Source organism: Heterocephalus glaber, unplaced genomic scaffold (genome assembly GCF_053883595.1).
Source record: "Heterocephalus glaber isolate CG9 unplaced genomic scaffold, H.glaber_assembly_v1.0 deba00001600, whole genome shotgun sequence".
In the NCBI taxonomy this organism is placed as follows: domain Eukaryota; kingdom Metazoa; phylum Chordata; class Mammalia; order Rodentia; family Bathyergidae; genus Heterocephalus; species Heterocephalus glaber.
Window position 1 is genome coordinate 29,425,169 of NW_028258372.1, and position 14,870 is coordinate 29,440,038.

General features: G+C 33.9%; 1 protein-coding gene across 1 annotated transcript in view; it reads right to left on the reverse strand.

The window, feature by feature from the left end:
- Nucleotides 1–636: 636 nt before the first annotated feature.
- The window catches only part of LOC147823146 (uncharacterized), a 456,826-nt gene continuing 442,592 nt past the window's right edge, over nt 637–14,870 (reverse strand). Inside the window, exon 3 of the transcript XR_015444185.1 lies at nt 637–822. The gene's annotated coding sequence lies outside the window, so the exon portion shown is untranslated. The remainder of the gene's footprint in view (nt 823–14,870) is intronic.

Here is a 14,870-nt window from a genome sequence, read left to right on the forward strand (position 1 = left end):
CTCTCTCTCTCTCTCTCTCTCTCTCTCTCTCTCTCTCTCTATATATATATATATATATATATATATATATATACACGTATATTAGTAATCTGAAATGACATTACCAACGATTTCAACAAAATGTTGAGAATAAGATTTACTGAGCTATAATGTTAAAATTTTGTCACATTAAGATCATAAACAGGGCTGGAGATTTAGCTCAATGGCACCACTCCTGCCTCACAAGCACAAGGTCCTGAGTTCAATCCCTGGTACCAAAAAAAAGATCATAAATAAAAATATAATGGTGGAAATTATTTCTAATTCTAGATTTAAATCACTAAGTTGTCATTTATCTCTGAGTCGATCCATTTGGTATTAAAAGCACTGATTCCACTTCCCTAACAAGTATAGGTAATCACAATACAGCATAGTATCTTAGAAAACAATCTTTGAATAAAAGTTTTAAAAATTAGTTTCTTCTATGAAATGAATGACATTGAAATAAAGCTATACAAATTATGTTTTAAAGATAAGCTCAGTTGTTAGCATTGGATGTTAATGATTTCCTACAACCAAAGTAACATGAATTGCCTGACAACTACTACAAATTATAGTAATAAAGAAAATAGTAATACCATAATTTGATCGCTGTAGTAGTCAGTTTTCCATTACTGTTATAAATACCTAAGATAGTTGACTTATAAGGAGAAAAGTTTTATTTTGACTCACAGTTGTAGAGTTTCTAGTCCATGACCAACTGGGTCCATTCCTTTGGTGTCTGTGGTGAGGCACTTCAGCATGGTGCAGCTTGTGGATAGCAGAAAGTCACTCACTGCATGGCTGGGACATGAAGAAAGGAGAAAGGGCAAGAAGAAAGGTTGTGACTACACTATCCCCTTCAAAGGCATACCCTCCATGGTAGAAGACCTACTGCTGGAGACCACCTCTTATAGTTTTGCCACTTCCTAACAGCACAAGGGAGAAAACTAACCCTTTAATATGCAGGTCTTTAGCAGACATTCCAGATCCAAACTATAGTAAGTTTGTATTACATACCAGGAATTAACTACAAAATTTACATGAATAGCCTTGCCCACACAAGCACCTTGAAAGAAGGATACATTTTAAAGTCAAGGAAAGTAAGGTGGAGGAAAATATCAGAAGAACTGAGAATCTCAAAAAAAAATTGGGTTACGATAGCAGCATTTGCCCACCTTCTCCACTTCCTGAATTTCTGAAGACCGAGTTCCCTCTATGTCACATGAAATGTTCCTAGATAACCCCGAAGTGGAGTCTTTCTACATTTTTCTTTTTTAATCCAAAGTAGTAAGAACTGTAATATGTATAATATTGAGCATACTTCTATGTTAGAATTATGCACTCTTTTCAAATTCTTTTCATTTTAAATAATTATAATTATAACATGCTTAGTGATTTTTAGGTTTGAATTGCTTTTATCTATCTTTAATTGTTAAAATCACTTTGTATTTTGTTTTGTGTTTATTTCATATAAGTACAAATAGAAAGATGCTTTTATATTTAAATCAATTCTCAGAATTTTTGTTTTCAATAGTGAAGAATAGATCATTTCTTTTTACCTAGATTACTGTTTTTATTGGTCACATTTTCAATTCTACTCTTTGTTTCATCTGTAACACAAGCCTTCCATAAAATAGAAAATAATCAACTCTTCTATGAAAAACATAATGTGTAAAGTACATATAATTTAAATTCTATTTAATTTTAAAATGTTTATTCTAGTTTTATATTTCAAAATCATATAATCACATTCATATATATTTAACCTTATATTCAATTCTGTGGTAAAGTTGCTTGCTTATGGATTTTAAAGTACTGAAAGAGAAAAGCTAAGGCAAATTTTACTTTAATAATTATAAATAGTTTTCCTTTTTATAAGTTTTTTTATTCTTAGAACACAAAAATATGAAAATTAAACAATAATAGCAGACTGCATAATTCAAAAAGCTCACTCTGAGAAAATTGAAAAAGAAAAATAATTGTAAAAATATATTACCTGAAATGTGAAATAGGAAGAAAAGGAGCAAAGGGGAAGGAAGTGGGAGGGCTAGGGGAAAGGATAGAAGGGAATGGGATTAATATGAGAAAATGGAAAAATAGGAACAAAATCTTTGTAAATAGGGAGGACTGGAGGGGTTGAAGGGAGGGCTGGGCAAGGGTGAAAAATAAGAACCAAGAGAGACTATGTAAAGGTGCAAATTTCCAATGATGAATGTCATTATATTGTATACCTAAAATGTACCAATGATTAGAATGAATAATCGATAATGTAAAATAGGAAGAAAAGGTCCAAAGGGGTAGGGGTAGTGGGAGGGGCAGGGGAAAGGAAAGAAGGGAAAGGAAGAAATGATGAGAAATGGAAAAAATGGAAATAAAGTCTTTGTAAATAGGGAATGGTGGAGGGCGTGAAGGGAGGGCTAGAAATGGGGAAAAAATAAGAACCAAGATGCATTATATAAAGGTACAATTCCCAATGAGAAATGTAATTGTGTTGTATACCTACAATGTACCAATAAAAGAATTTAATATGAAAAAAAAATATATTACCTGAAGTCATGAGAAAGTCTAACAAGAAAATAAAAAAATTATATACATAATCATATATAAAATATATAATATACAACATATTACACATTATGTATTCATTGTTTAAAATCATTTAGAAAAGTTTTTATATAATTTAAATATTAAAAGGTTTTTTCCTATATACCAGATCCATTAAAGAGTATAAAAATTTTAAAGGTATAATTCAATAAGACATCCATGCACATAAAATATCTAGATATAAATAAATTGAAAGAAGTTCAACTCTTGCACACTGAATACAACAAAATACAGATTGGAGAAAATTGTGAAAGACCTATGTAAATAGTGACACATTATATTACTAGACTATAAATGACTTGCTATTCTGAAAATATAATTTCTCTGACAATTTATACAGTGGTTGAAAAGCACTCACAGAAATCCCTGAAGGCCAAGTTTTATAAAAATTAACAATCAGATTCTTCATTAAATGTGGAACTGTAAGGAGACAAGACACCCAAGTGGGGTAGATAATCTTTTTTAAAATCTTTTTCATAAGCAGATACCTACTTATGAAAAGTAGGTATCTTACTTTTTCAGTGAGTAAAATATCATGTTATTAACATAAGCGAGGCAAGTAGCAATATTCTAGAGTAAAAAGACATGAAAGGACTTTAATGAATAACCATTTAAAGGGGAAAAAAAGTAGGTCAAACAATCAGCCACGAACAAAACACAACTTCAGTCTCATAGATCTAAATGGGGTAGGTAAAACCATAAAGCTCCTAGATGATGATTAAAAAAGAATAGCATCTTGACTTTGAAATAAAGAAATATATTTTAAACAGGAACAAGAAGTGTTAATCATAACAAGATTAGTATTCTGAACAACATTAAAATTAAGATTCTGCTCATCATAAATATCATTGAAAGAATGGTCACACAAGCTTAAATATTGCATGGTTTCTCTTATATAAGAAACCCAATATAGAAATAAAGAGCAAAATAAAGAGAGATGATAGAAAGTAGGGAAATGGATCTTTCTCAAATGGGAAGGGGATCAAGAGATAAGACAGAAGAAAAATGGGATGAAAAAAGGAATTAAATGTGTTATGTACATGTACTAGCTCCCCACAAAGAATGTAAGCATCATGTACTGCAAATGTGTATTAATAAAAAAAAGTGAATAGACAAGTCGAGGTATAAGTAAAAGACTTTTGACACATAAATCCTCAAGCACTAACCTCTAGAATGTACCCTTTAAAAAGGAAAGAAAAGAAAAAGAATTCTATATCACAGCAAAGGCAAGCATCATGAATACACAGAACTATTAGTAGTACCCATAGCCCATAAATACATAAATGATTTTTAAGGTTCTGTGTAGTAAGTAAAATGTAAATTAAAACTACATTAGTGTAGATTTGTATCCAACAGAATTATGGCTAAAAATAAAGACTCAACAAAATTTATAGGTAACAAGCAACACACAGTCCTGGAGAAAGTGAGGATATGTTTGTGTAGTCCTTTAGCAAATGCTAAAATAGAGGTGTCAATGGAGAAAAAAACCACTATTTCAGAAAGAATTTACATGGCGAAACTAGCTTGCTTTATCAAATGCTGTTTAGCATAGCATTCATTTCTAACAGGCCAGATCATAGCACCTGCAGGTAGGCCTACAATTGTGGACCTTTTATTGGATTATTTTATTTCAGGTTGGCAGAGAACATAATGACTGCCATTTATGTTCCTTATTACTATCCCAAGAGGTATTATATGGGAGTAGTAGTTCCTAGCTTCTATTTCATATTTATTATTCTGTTTTTGATATATAGAAGCCTTACCCTCCTTCATCTTTCTTTCTTACAGTCTAGTTTTCTTTCATTTTATGTTTTTTTGTGCATGATATATTTTTGAAAAAAGTCATTAAATTCTCATAACTTGTTAAGACCTTAAAATATAAATTACCTAAATTCATTTCAAAAAACTGCATTTTATTATTATTATTTTAGTTCAGGCTTTTATAACAAAAATATTATAGACAGGGCCGGGGATTTAGCTCAGTGGTTCCGTCGCCTGCCTCACAAGCGCAAGGACCCGAGTTTGATCCCCGGTACAAAAAAAAAAAAAAATACTATAGACAGGGTGGCTTAACAGTAAACATTTATTCCTTGAACTTCTGGAGCCTGGGAAATCCAAGGTCAAAATGCTGCAAGATCTGGTGACTCTTAAGGGCTTTTTTCTTGCTTTGCAGCTGAACATCTTATCACTGTGGTTAGGGGAATACATTTTAATCCCTTCCCTTCATATAAGGGTACAAATATCATAGTAGAGACTGCCCTCTTGAGCTCTTCTAAACACAAAGGCCCTACTTCTTGGTACCACATATTTGGGATTAAGTTTTAACACAGAAGCTTTGGGGGGGACACAAATTATGTAGCTCATAATATTCTACCCCGGGCCTCCAAACTAATGTCCTTCTCACACCAAAATACATTTATTCCATCCCAATAAATCCCAGTCTTAATTTATCCCCACAACCCTAAAGTCTAAAGTCCAAAGTCTCATCTGGATATCATCTAAATCATATACTGATTAGACTTGAGGCAAACTTTCTCTCTGGTTATAAACGTTTGAAATTAAACAAGTGTTCGCTTCTCAAATAAAATAACCAAGAGGCACAGGATAGATGATTCCATTTCAAAAGGATAAAGTAGGAAAGAAAGAAGGAAAGACAGGTCTCAAGTAATTATAAAATCTAGTAAAACAAATCCTATGAGATATTAAGAATCAAGAACCATCATTTTTTGTCTTGATGCTCTGATCTCTAAGCACACTACAGTGGCACTGTGTGATACTTAAGCTTATGTGTCAACTTGATATGCTTGGAAGCTCTCTATGGGACTAGTAATGTACACTTCTGGGCATGTCTGTGTGGGCCATGGAAATGTGACTTTGAGGTACTATTCCCTGACCCCTTACCCTCTGGTGCTATTTCCCTGTTCTGCTTCTCTGCCACCATGAAGCAAGCATCTCTGCTCCACCAAGCCTTTCTGCCACATATTTCTGTTTTGTAGCAAGCTAATCATGGATCAAAACCTGTGAAACTGTGAGCTTCCCATCCTTTAAGTTGCAATGTCAGGTAGTTTGTCCCAGCAAGAGAAAAGCTGTTATTCTCAAGGTTCAGTGATGTGATGTCTACATCTGGGCTCTGAGAGCAGGTATTACACCCCAGGATTCTGTCATTTGGGAGTCAACTATGGCTCTGAGTGGTACACCTCATAGCTTCTGTTGGAGCCTATCTTCCTTGTTGTAACCCAAGCAGTGATCCTGATTATTTGTAAATCACTGCAGGGACATTTTCCCCTTGCATTGAAGAGTGGAACGAGTACAACTGAATAGCAATATCATCTTGATTATCTAAGTTTCTTTAGTCACTTTCTTCATGATTGATAATCAAATCTGGCATCTGCAACTTACAAGAAAAGTTTATTTTGGCTCATAGTTATGGTCCATGGCTGGCTGCCTCCAAGACATAAATGGCATGGCCTAAGGGCACAGTGGAGGAAAGCTGCTCATATCAGGGCAGTCAGAAAACAGAGAAGCAAAGAAGAACCTGGGGAGGAAGATGTAACCCCAGTAATAACCTCCTGTCTGACCAGGCTTCACCTCCTAACAACACATTTAGCTACTGACCTCATTAGTGGATGAATCTACTGATGAGTATGCGACCCTCATGATCCAATCACCTTTCAAAATCCTACCTATGAGTATGAAACTGTGTGGACATTCTCTATTCACACCATAACATTCTGTTCCTGACCCCTAAAACACTCCTGTTCAACTCTTTATACAAAATGCCTTTAGTCCATCTCTGAGTCACCAAAGATTTAACAGTTCCAGTTTTGCTGAAAATTTCAAATCTGAAGAGACTCAGTGCCAATTTTTAGCTGTGAACTCCTATAAAATAAAAACGAAAGTTAGACATTGCTGACATACAATGGCACAGGGTAAGTATCTTCATTCCAAAGGTAGGAGTAGAGGAATAGAAAGGAATTGGTGCAAAGGAAGACCAAAACCCAGCAGAGCAAACAAGAAATCCTGAACGCCATAGCCAAAACCCAAGGTAAGTGGTGACAAGATGTGAACTCCAAGGGCTTTGGACAGCCCTGCCCTATGGCATTGCCTGTTCAGCCTTCAGGGTCTCACTCTTGGGCTGGCTTTGTTCACTGCATGTGGCTTTCCTGAGCTCTTTCATGTTCCTAGCATCTCCAACCTTTTGGGTTCTCCACTGCACTTTTGGCTGTACTATCACAGCTTCACATACTGACCTCTTAGGGGCACACTGCCTGAGCTTCCAGGTACTCCTCTGATAGCCGAATGGAAGCCTCCTTGACCCTACAACTCCTCCATTCTATGTGCCTGTAAAATCAGGACAACATGAATGATGCCAAGGTTTACTGACAGCTTGAGCCATAGCCAGTGCCCCTTGCATTACATCAGCTGCACTGGCCTCCCAGCACCTAGATGGCTGAACACTGTGAACCAAATCCCACAAAACTAATTTTCTAGGCAGCTTTTCTCAAGCAAGATGCCTTGGACTCTCTTCTCAAAGCAAAGTTTATCACCTTTGCAACCTGGGGCCTGGTAAGGGTGGAATATGACTGATTCTACAGAGTCCCTTGAGGCATCTTTCCTATTGCCTTTCCTGATGCAAAGTATGTGGCTTCTTTTTAATGCTATCTTTTTATTATCTCCCTGTCCTTGGCTCCATCTTTACAGGAGGTTTCTCTCTGGCTATCAGCAAAATTTTTCAAATTATTAAGCCCTGCTTTTCTTAAATATAGCTAAAAGCCTCAGCAGTACCCATGTCTTGCAACTTCTTCTGCCAGATTAATCACCCCATCTGATCTCAGTGTCCCACAAAATCTCAAGACATGAACAACATGTAAGAAAATTTTCTGTCAAGAATAACACACATAGTCTCAAGTCCAGTGGAGAGCTTGTTACCAACTGAAACCTCTTGAGCTTTGTCTTTTCTGTCTACATTTCTGCCACCATTCTGGTTTTCTGAGGTCTAAACAACCCATCAAACTCAGTTTACAGTCTTCTAGGGCTTTTTTGGTTGGCATCTCCAAATCTTTCAAACTCCTCATACAAACCAATTTCAAAGGCTCAAACCGCAGGGTCAGGTAATCACGACTATAACTCCACTTCTTTATTACCAAAATTCATCTTAATCATTTCTTTCATTGCTGAAACACATTACCAAATACCTGCAACTTAAGGGAAGAGAGGTTTATTTTGGCTTGAATTTGCAATCCATAGTCAGCTGTCTCCAAGGCAGAAGCAGCATGGGAGGGGGCTAGAGAGGAGTTAAAATTGCTCATAGCATGGAAATTAGAAAGTAGAGGGTGAAGATATTGTAGACAGCTAATTTAGATAGAGATATTATAGGTAGTCAAACAGGTCTGGGCCCTTGAAAATGTCAGTACAGCAGACAACTGTGATTGGAGGCATGTTCATTGAAGGCCAGGCTTCAAGGTGAAGAGCAATGAGTACACTCACATAGTTCCCTTAGACATGAACAGCATCAACCACCTGGGTAGGGGAACAAGAACTTTACCCATCCTCCCAGGAAGGGTCCCTGACCTATCCCTTCCAGGAAAAATCCTTGTTCAGTCTATGTATGCTTGCTATGTGACTTGCTTCCCCATTTTATCCCCATTTAACCAATATTACCTAAGCAACTATACTTGTAATCTTATTGGTTGACAATAGTTTTGTCCCACCTTATACCCATCTTGTGACTTTCCATTGGCCCAATATTACCTGTGACTTTATTTATAATTTTATTGCTTGACTATAGTTTTATCCCACCTTATACCTGCTTCATCTCATGGTTTTCCTCTATAAAACTCCTTTGAAAAGTGGGGTCCATGAGCAGCTCACTTACTGGGACCCCTTCCATCTCTCTTAGAAAGAAGCTATTCTTTTCTCAATAAATTCTTCCTACTCTTAACTTTCAATGTTCCTAGAATTCATTCTTTGATTTAGAGAACACAAACTCAGTATATCAGACATCTAGCATGTTGAGAGTTATAATATTTCCCTTATATTATTTGGAAGTCCATATATCATCCCTATATCATATGTCCTACATCAAAGGGAGGAGCCAGAGATGAAGATATATCCTTCAAAGTCATGCACCTATTAACCCAGCTAGTCCAACCACAGCCTACCTTCTAGTAGCATATTCAGCTACTGAATTCATAAGTGGATAAATCTACTGATGAGTATAGGACAACCATGATTCAATCACCTTTCTAAATTGTATGAGGCTTTGAGGGTACACCCTCAATCCTAACTATAACACTAAGACTCTTGACATTCTTTCTTTGTTCCATATCACCTCCTTCTCCTTCTCTTCAGTTCAAACTTATAGTGTTCATGCTGGCTAACTGATTAATCACATGGTTCAAACTCATGTTTATCTTATCACATATTTTCTTAGGCACAACCTTAGATTTTGTTTCAGAACATGTTTTCTCATTTATTATGTTAAGGATGTCAGAAATGTTTAAATTTGCTTAACAATTCAATTTTCTACTCATTTCTCTCCTGTCACAATTTGCTAGAAGCAATCAGGGGTAAGCAGGGCACTTCTTCAACATTTTGCTTAAAAATTATCAGCCAAATGTCCAACTTCATCGCTTGCAAATTCTTCCTTCCATAAACACTAAAACATGAACATAATTTAGCCAAGTTTTTTGCCACTGTATATCTTGTATCCCCTCTTATTCATCGTCAAATAATGTATTCCTTAACTTTAGCTGAAAAGTTATGAGAATTGTCCTTAAGTTTCATATTTCTACCAACATTATATACATTAATATTCAAATGTTTTCCATTTTTATGTATTTATATGTTCTAAGAAGATGGAACTTTTCTTTCTAATCTCTTACCAGACTCACTTGTTCAAATTCCTTTCATGACATTTTCTAGTATATATTTCAAAATTCTTCATCTCTACCCATTATTCACGTCCAAAGCCATTTCTAGATTTTTAGATACTTGTTATAGCAGCATCCTACATCTCAGTACTCATTTATGTGAAGGCTGCAGTGATAAAAACATCATAAACTTGGTGACAAACAATAAACTTTTATATTTCATAGTTCTTGAGGCTAAAATTACAAAATCTACTGACTGTTGAGAACCTTATTTCTGGCTTGTAGACAGCTGCATTCTCACTATCATATAACACTTCATGGCTTAGGAAATAAACTCTACTCCCTTACACTTTGTGTAACACTACTAATCCTATCATGGGGGCTCTACCTTATGATCTCATCTAAACCTAATTACTTCCCAAAAGTCCTAATTTTTGATACTATTCCAATGGAAGCAGGGGATTCAACATACAAACTTTTTGGGGTGAGCACAAATGTACAATCCATAATAATTAAGTTTTAAGCTCCTGAAATCCACGACACATTATATGACTAGATAATATCTTTGATTTCTTATATCCATCAATATTGAAATCTATAAAAAATGCAAGCATTTCTCATACTTTTATTATTTCCTAACTGTTGAGAAATCATTTAGATTGTTTTAAAAGCTCTGACACCATCAAAGTAATTGTGATGCATACAAAGTAGTTTATTAGATATGCTTAATTAACTGAATATTTCTTTCTAATGTATTTTTCTTAAGCTGGAGGAATTGATACCTAGTGGTATAAAACAGCATATGCTCCTTTTCACAGGTTAAAATAATTATTCCTTTGAGAACATTTTGTTAACTTCATTTATAGAAACCTAAATTCCATCCAAAAAATGTGATAAATGAAAACTCAATTGAAAAATAAGTAGGTAGATTGTTTTACATTGAAGAAATTACTTTAAAATAAAGTTGCAATTCCATAACTTTATCCACCTTCTCATTTAGTAGGTTGTGTTGAACAAAACCCAGTTGTCATCTAATGGTAAAGAGAATATGATATATTAAAAAAGTAGAATCTGTGTCTGGGGCTCAAGGGAGTTAAGCAAAGAAGAGAAAACTGTTCACTGTCAAACACTCTGCAAATACAGTGAGCAGGATTTAACAGCAAGAACAAAGTCAGGGTGTGTCCTGAGGATGTGAACAGCAGTGCTCTGGCAGAAAACACATGCTATTTAAAAGGCTCAACCATTTACAAGATCTTTGCCTCTCAAAACTCTCCAAACAAACTGAGGTGAATAAATTTATTTTCTCTCAGCCAGATATTCTTACACTTTTCTTTTTATTAGGATATAGGCTTTTTTAAAACTCTAATTTATATTTATATAAATCAAATCTTGTGGTATAGTATTTTTTCTGAAGAGAAATTTCTTAGACATAGCTATTATTGTCTCCCTAGTGGAAGGTTATATGAGTGAACTGTCTGGTTGATTTTGATCTCCTCTTTCAGCTTCACAAGGAGTTACCATATTTATAGATGCAAGGGGGAATTCATCAGAAGCAGACTGTCATTGCTAAAGATGACATAGGTGAGATGAATATTAAAGCCAACCAGGATATCGTGTCCTCCAGTTGCTTTGACATTTTAGTTTCCATCAAAAAATAGAAAAATAAAAAAATAAAATTCTTTACTATGCTCAATAAAAATAATTTTGACTATCCACTTACTATTACCGTTACTAGAAAACAACAGAAATACGAACTTGATAAAAACATCTACAAGAAACCTACATTAAATATAACATTTAATAGTGACCAAAAATGCTCCGCCCCCTAAGATTTGGAACAATCATCTCACTAAAGAAGATATACAGATGGAATATAAGCATATTAAAATGTATCCAACATCATATATCATTAGGAAACTGAAAATTGAAATAATGATGAAATATCACTACTCATTATCGGAATAGCTAAAATTCAAACACATTGAAAACTAAGGAAGATGCCGATATACAGCAATAAAAAATTTCTATCATTGTTAGTAAGAATACAAAATGGTACATCACCTTTGAAGACCAATTTGAAAGTTTCTTTAAAAGTTAAACAGTTTTTTATAACTTTGTAAATAACAACAGACAAATTACTATTATACATGTACTATGATATAAATGTATACTGCAAAATGAATGCAAAAATCAAATTCATGAACATACACATGCTGTGGGATTACAATTACTACTGGCACATCTTTTGATACTCTCATGCCAAGTAATAACAATTTTTAAAAAAGCAATTATAGCCACCATTTCTTTAAAAAGGCCAGAAGCCGACTACCCAGAGAAATGAAGCTTTGGGTTATAACAAATTTAGACCTGAAAAACAAAATGCTCCAAAGAATGAAGGTAATCTGCACTAGATAGTAAATGTTGAAGATGGAGAATAGTAAATTGTAATACTCTCTACAGTAGTCACAGAAATAGAATTGTGACTTTCTGCATCAACTTTATATTTTAAGATTTATTAGATATTTTACCTAGCCATCTTCACTGTACACAAAGTGCTTTCATTGTAAGGCATGAGTAAATCTAAGCTGTGCAGTGCTGATGAGCAGCAGTCCTGCCAGTGCACCTCTTGTGTTCCCTGGCTATATCTGAGTTCACCTAGGACTGCGGTTATGATATAGAAACTGTCTTTAATACCATGGGAGCATGTTTCAGAGAAAGTAGATTCAAATTGGAAGAACCAGGAATAGAGAAGAAGGAGCCAAAGCAGCCTTCCAGCAAGGACAGAAGACTGTGCATAAATATCTTAGGTTCCCATTGCCTCCTAAGTTAACATGAAGGCATGTTGCACATAATTTCTCAAAGACTCCCCCAAAGGAATCAAGCCACAGTTTGTCACAGTAATAACCACTACCTAATGTACATTGTATTATTTTATTGTCCCATCTAGATTTCCTTTTTTGTTTGAGATTTTTTAAATATTCTAAATGAATTATGTCCATTTAAATCATCTTTAAGGACTTGAGCTTGGGAAAACCCAATATAAGTCACATTGTATCTCAAAATATGTAATATAAAGATAAATTCACAAAGTAATATGAATGTATAGGTAAATGTAACAATAGGTACTACAATACTTTTTATGAGCCTTGAGTATACTGTCTTTTTCAGAGCCAAGTCTTCCCCAGCACTCATGTGAATTAAACAATATTTGAATCATCTTCAATAGCAATAGGAAACACACTAAAAACCCTCCAACCTATAATGAATGTAGACACGGTATAATTAGATCAGCAAATAAGCAGAAAATTTAAGGTCTAAATGGCAGGCGATTAGAATGATTCCCATTATTCATGCTGAGAAACTGATCCTGGACAGCACTTGTATTACAAGAACCGTTATAAGAGAAAAGGGCAAAGAGTCTGCCCAGGCTGACCAATATCGCCTTCCTCAACACATTCTTGGAGGAGCTCTTAGGAGGAAAAAAAAAATCAGCCTACAAAATTAAACTGTAGAAGTCTGGCTCCTTCTACTTCAACAAGAAAATAATTTGTTTATACATTTATAAAGACCTGATATTTAGCTTGATGGCTTCAAAACAGCATGTGAACTAAAGTAATGTGTGAACATGTTTAGATATCACATTGTTTCTCTTGTGTGATAAACTCAAAGGGAAAATAAGGAGCAAAATGGAGGATAGATATTTGGAAGTAGGAAGAAAATGTTCAAGTGGGAAGGGGAACAACATGGGGTGGTGGAAAGAAGAGAATGAGGATAAAAAAATGTTTTAAAGAATGGAAGGAAAACAATAAAAACAAAGTGTTATAAATGAAGAGAGGAAGGATTGAAGGGGAGAGAGAGAAATAAGATAAGAAAAATAAATAAATAAACAAATAAATAAAAATAATGTGTGAAAAGCAGAGATTCCACATTTTGTGGAAATGCAGACCTCATAAATTTAAATTTCCATTTTTTAACCTCTGTGTGCCACAAACCTTCTTAAGTAATCAAACTTCCAACATTTTCAAATTATGTATAAAAATTATCAACAAGTCAAATACTCAATAATATGTTATATACTGAAATAGAGATGAAACAAATTGTGGAAGTAAAAACTGAAAAATCAAGTAAAATATGTTCCATATGTTTCATTTTCTAAATTAGTTAAATTTTATTTAGAATTTTTAAATTATTTACTTTTCTCATTTAAGAGTGTTTCTTTTAATTCCCTTAACTATAAGCAATAAAAAAATCTACTATAATTAATCTGTAAGGTAACCAGTCTCTTTCAAAATGTCCTAATTACATTAATTTGGCAGTAGGTATACTGTTAAAGTGTAAAAGGCATTAGATGAATAATTTTTTGATGTGTAAATACCATATTAAAAAGACAAAGGGATAGCAAATGAAAGATATATTGAGAACTGTGCTTTCTCTGACCTAGTTTTTTATTTAACATATAATGATTTTAAAAATCAGATTACCTATAATCAAACATAAGTTTATAAACAATCATTGCATTTAAAGAGGGCCAGTAATTTAAAGAATAATGCATGTTTTTATTAAAATCTAATGAACAAAGTAGTAAACCTAATAAACAAACTAGTAAACAAAGAAAGTTAATTTCCTGATACTTAAATAATAATAAATTTAAAAACAGTAAGTTATCTGGATTTCATTCTAAGCGCTTGCCCAGAGTTAAATTTTTTAGTTAATACATATCCATCTCCATAAATATGAGATGTTACTCATACCATTTTATGTTTCATATTAGAGAAAATTAGACAATCTCAGAAGAGAATTACAGGATTATCATTGAATATTAAACTTTATAAAGATTTGAATGTTTTTACTATTAATAAAAAGAAATATATTTGTAAATGACACAGTTCTTAGAGTTATGGCATAGATGGTCTGTCCCACTTTTTCATTTTGCAAGAAGAAAATCTGCAGTTAGAGATACTTAGTGAAAATTCTAAGGAAATAGTGGAAAAATGAGTACTAAACAAGATGTTTTCTGAATCCTTTCTTACTACCTTACATGTAAAGAATGACAATAGTTTTTGTATAAGACAGTAATAATTTCTGATTCACAACAAGTAGGAAGCAACACAGAAAGGAGAGGGAAATATCATTATTAAGGTATAGAAAATAACCTCTATTTTTCAGTAAAGGTGGTTCAAAATTCTAGACCCATCTAAATTTTAGAAACAGCCACAAATTATTATTTTGTCTACCTACATGTGACTGTTAAACCATCCTAAAAGCAATCTGTGCAGAAAATTAAAGATGATGTAATGAGTCACTAAGATACAAAGCAACATTACCAATTTTATGTATCTCTGCTTCTTAATATTTGGGGGCTCAAAAGTATGA